Source organism: Lactuca virosa, chromosome 4, assembly GCF_052849685.1.
Source record: "Lactuca virosa cultivar CGN04683 chromosome 4, Lactuca_virosa_CGN04683_v6, whole genome shotgun sequence".
Classification (NCBI taxonomy): Eukaryota; Viridiplantae; Streptophyta; class Magnoliopsida; order Asterales; family Asteraceae; genus Lactuca; species Lactuca virosa.
In genome coordinates, this window is record NC_136429.1 from 369,930,383 (window position 1) to 369,936,147 (window position 5,765).

Consider the following 5,765-nt stretch of genomic DNA (forward strand, 5'->3'; position numbering starts at 1 on the left):
TGAAAAGTAAGAAATCCACTTGCGTGGTAGTTATTAATCACATGTGATTGATATAATAACTATAATTGTTCCACTTATATCCCCCCCCCCACCCCATAAAAGAATTTAAAACATTTAAAATGTTAATTAAAGGGGTATGAACTCACCTGTAGTGAGTGGTTTGGATGAACGGATTGATATAGGATGCTAAGTGTCAAGTGAAGACTTGAGCACACACAAGGATCCTGGTTAACATATAATGACACATATATGTATCCAATTAGTTATAAAACAACTAATTACCCAAGTTAAGACATCCTAAGACATGTAAAACACTTGATTTACGTGCTATAAGTCCTAAGGATTGCATCTAAGGGTGGTAGGACTTGGCTATTGAGTTTAGGGTTCAAGGGGACCCTTTATTGGAGTTTACGGTTTTGTGACCATCACCCCTTGAGTTTACGGTCGTAAACCCATGAGTTTACGGCCGTAAACTCATGGTACTTATACCATTTTGCGATTTGAAGTTTTTCAAGTCATAAGGAAGCATCCTACTTCATGTATAAGCCTTAGGAAGTGTTTGTGGCATCATTTCACTCCTAAATGGAGTTTACGGCCCATGGACCACTTCTCCATGTGTTTACGGCCGTAAACCCCTATGGTTTATGGTCTTTTTGATGTTTTAAGTCCTAAGCACATCAAGGATGAGATCTAAACTATTTTACAAGGCTTGGTAGGGACTAGGGCACACTTTGGCCCCTTTATTAGGGTTTACGGTCCAAGAACATCTTGGACCGTAAACACCTTTGATCTAGTGTTTCCTTGTGATTTCTAGATGTTTTAGTAGTGTAACAAGTCTTATAACAAGCCAAGGTAAGAGTACTTACTATGTAGAAGCTTGAAAAGGTGCTAAAAGTCTAAGAACACTAGTGTGTGTTCTTGGTGAAACTAAGAACACTTGAAGATCTACACAAATGGAATGATTTCATGGATGAAATCATGTAAGATCACTACATTAGGGTAGATATCAACTAAACAAGGAAGAAAACACTTACTTTCTTGAAGATTTTTAAAGAACTTTGGATCATACTTGAGAGAGAATTGGTTCTAGACTTGGAAGTGTGAAAAAAGTTAAAAATAAACTAAGTGTCACTTATATAGTCATTAGGGTTTACGGCCCTAATACCATTTGGGCCGTAAACTCCAAACTCTTGGAGTTTTTGGAACTTTATTGATGCACAATAAACCCTAGGGCATCCTCTCTCCTGTTATCTCCTGAAGTACTAACTTCAAAACACTCAAACTTATTCCAAAAAGCTTGAAAGTTAGCAGAAACTGTTTTGACTTCTATTGAATTGAATGGTTGTACAGGACAGAAATTTCGGAATGTCACATTAGACCCATTGGCATAGAGAGAGAACTCACCTCTTAAACTGAACGCAAGCTAAAAAAATATCGACTACAAATACTGGCACTACCCGTCGCCTATTATGCATATCATTGTCCGACCTAATTAGTACCAATCTCCCAAACATATCCTTAGGTCAAAATTGGTCAAACTCAATAAATTTGCTGAGTCAACCTAGCCAAGTCGACTTATTCCCATATGCGGGCGTACTTCGAACCTACACGGGGCATTCTCGGTTGCGACCAAAACAAACGGGGGCCTAACCGCGTACGCGCAACATACCATCTGGCACGCCTAGTATATTCAGCTAAATGTTCTTAACCCATTAAGTGCTTAATGCATACGCCTTTTTCGTCCAAAATACAGATCCAAGTCCCAAGTGTTGTCCTTGACTGTAAAGATTCCAACTTTATGGTCTTTCATGGCCCTAATTTGCTTAACAATAAAGATCTCAACATCTTAAGCCATTAAGACCATCAAACCCTTGCATGGGGAAGAACTAAGGGTCAAGAACACATTTTATCACTCTAATCCTATAAAAAAAGTCCAAAAGGACAGCCCATTTTATCTATAGCATGTCATGCACAAGAAGGCCATAGTTAGGGACAAAAGTTCATAATATCAACATACAAACAAGATCTATCAACTTAATCACCAATGTATGAATCTATACCTTCTAGAGGTTGTGGATGAAGCAAGAATTCCAGATCCAAGCTTGCTTCGAGCTTGCAAGCTTCACCACCACCTTCTTCTTCCTTTGAAACACACAAAACACTATCTCAAGTTTCAAAATGCAACAATGGGGCTAGGGTTTGCAAGTGGTAATGTTTCAATTAATGGAGGCTGGTAATGGGATAAGGAAATGGGACTTGAGGTTCATTATATAGGGTCCAAACCCTAAAGATTAGGGTTTGAGTCCTGGCGGTGTACGCTCCACATACCCAGAGTACGCCCATCGTACTCCCCCAAAACGATGTTGTTTTGATAAATTCCCCTTACGCCCAACGTACCATCCACGTATGCCCCGCGTAAGGGCCAAAGTTGTCATGATCACAAGATCAATGATTGGAAGTAAACTTACCATGATTCGAGTGTAACAAGTTTATTGAATCAGAGGTTACTAGGGGCATCCTCGATGCGACCCTAGTGATGTTTGGGTCGATCAAGGATGGTATCTGTCACACCCCCAAACCAAGGATGGCGGAAATGTCCGGGGGTGGAGGACTTCATGTATAGTATCATAACAACAATTGTAATAGTAATTCAAGCAAACACAACCAACATATATATAATTGAAAAAGTTACATCATTGTATGAATTACATGTTTACGAATCAATTACAATATGTTGACAAAATATGAAATAGTAGACGCCTTAGCGTCCCATCCTCAAAAGCACTTGGTTACCTGTTTAATGATTTCCTGATAATACAAGTTGTTTGAAAAAATGTCAACACAAAGGTTGGTGAGTTCATAAGCTTTTGTTTGGTATTATTAAAAGCCTTTCGTTTGTAAAAGTAGTATTTGTGTTAGAAAATCCAATATTTTCCTTAATGTGTAAATGTAGTCTTAAAACCCAAAGACCGAAATGTACAAGTAATTTGTCATATTTATAGTAAAACAATGCAAGTTTAAATCGACATAAACTCGTTAAATTTTAATGAAGTTCCCGTAAATTCCAATGTTTATTAATACTTTATGTGAGTTTATTATAACCAGACTATGACCAAGGTTGCCTAAAACGACGTTCTTCAGGCGTCGGAAATGTTATGACATTTGTCACCCCAGACCTATCGGTCTAACTGTTGCATGTAGTTTAGGTGTGGGTTTGTCAAACCCAATATAGATCTATACACAACTATCACGCTCTCCTTCAAGGAGACTCTGGTTACAATACAGGACTTAATGGTAGTTTGAAGTAAATGTCTCACAAAGTCATTAACGGAATTACGTGTTATGAAAACTTGGTACCGTATGGCCGTACCTTGCTTAATGAAAATATCCTTTGTATAAATGTACCCTTTTTAAATGTATGTGTTATGTAATGTATCATAAACTATACCTATTATAGTTTATCAACCAATGGTAGTACGTAGTAATGTATGCAAACTATATTCAAAATAGTTTATTAAATGTTTGAATGTATCGGTTGTACTTTGATTATAATCACTTGTTATTCTTTATATTTTATATGTCCAAATCCATTTGTAAACTGATGTGTGTCTAAATATTAAGATGAAATGTCATATATTGCAATAACATATAATCACATAAAGATATACACCTTGCTCAACATGTTACAAGGTGAAATGAAATTGACAGCAACTTTTCGTTGAATACAGTTTCTTTTACTGTTCTTAGAAAATTTATAGAAAAATCATCAAAGCTCTAAATCCAAATCCGCAAATTCTGAGAGTTTGGAATATGAGTCTAGTTTGTTCGTAAATTTTATCATGATTTTTAGTGATCTCTAACAGAGGTGAAAATGTTCATAATCACAGACTGGTCCGGGTTTGCCTCTGAAATGACAGGCAGTTTTGTAAAAATCACCATAAATTGTAGAAAAATCATATGGAGATGTGCAAGTAGCCATTTTAAAGCTAAGAGTTTGAACTACTTGCACCTGGAACAGTTTTGAAAACTAAAATATTTAAGTTGACCAAAACAGTCCGTGATCGAAGATCATCTTTTCTGATGTAATCTAATAGAAAACGTTTAACTGTGTTCTTGATGATTTTACTTGTATTCCCCCCTTAAAACTTAAGAAAAACATGTAAATGTAGGGGTATGAACTCACCTTATGTGATTTCAGTAGATGAAAGTGAGATAGAGGAAGTGTTCAACCCAAGAACACTAAGAAGATGTCTTGATGATTCGAGAATCTAACACCGAATAAGATGGAATTTGTGTAAGATATCAATGATTTGAGTAGAATGGAGTTTAATAATTATGTGAATGATGACGATACTTACTAATTGAAGGAATAAATCCCTGGAGAAAGCCTTGAAGTTCTTGAAGTTGAGAGAAAATATGAGAGAATTTTGGAGAGTGTCCTTTGGTTGCTAAGTGTAGAATGAAAGAACTTTATGGAGAATGAGGAGAGAGGATCAATCCTCCAGCTCTTAGAACGTGGGAAGAGCTGGAGATTGGGTGTAAAGGTCCACTAAGGTGACAAGGAGTAGTGGGAAAGAGTGGATGATCATAGAGTGAGGTGGTGGTGGCTTGCTTTTGTCATAAAATAAGGAAAAGCAAATATTCCCTCAATAATTAGTCCAACCACCAATTCTTTTAATACATTTTTATAAAAACCCTGGAGATTTATATATTTTGGGGCCTTAGTTTATAAAATAAAGTTTTGGGTGAAAATCCCACGTTAAAATAATGAAAAACGGAGTTAAAACGAAGTCGTAGTCGAAAAACCGGTAAAAAGGGGCCGTCTGCGAGAGAGATTTGGGAGAGATTTGAGAGAGATTTCAAATAGAAAGAGATAGAGTGAAAACGATTTAGAGAGGTTTCGTTTGTGATTAATTTGAGTGTCCGGCTTCACAACGCAAGGTTCGTAAACCCCGTTAAACCGTGTTTTAGTGTCGTACACAATCCCGATGATTGTGCAATAGTGTTTTATCGCTTTGGTTCGTTGTTTAGCACTGTTAAGGCTAAGGAAAATCAAACACATGAACTTTCCAAATGATGATTTCTCATTAAAATAGCGAATTGTATAGTGATTACATAACGTAAACCCTAACATACAAGGGTTATTGGAGTTGACCGGTTTGACTTGTTGACTTTGTTTGACTTTGACTTGACCGAAATTTGACGGTTGTCACAGTATCATCGAGCTGATAGAGGATCGCTTTTGGATCTTCAGGTCCGATCTGGCCGCTATACATTCTAGTGTCTGCACTCTATCCTTCAAGCATTTCAGGGGATGTGGGGCACCATAATTATTTGGGGTGAAGGAGCCAATTGCTGCCAGGTGTTAGCAAGCAAATATTGAATGTGCCCATATGACGAGCTTCTGCCCCGAGGGGTCGATGGTGAGGTTCATTGTAGGATGTCTGAGGGAGTGAGCTTGGGATTGGTGGGAGGAGGTTGGCTATGACCTGGTCAAATTTTTTGACCCGATTCCGAGCGGAGTTTACACCAGCTGTTGAGGTGCAACAGCTAGCGAGGGATTTTCTAGATATACGACAGATCACTGAGACCGTGGCAGAGATCACCGCCAAGTTCAGAAAGAGAGAGCCCTATTGGTACCCCAGTATTCCGTAGACGAAGATATGCGGAAGACAAGGTACCATGACATGTTGAGATCGGATATTCGGGAGTTTGTCAGTTTTTTCGCCTATCCAACATTGGATGACATAATATCCAGGGCCCGA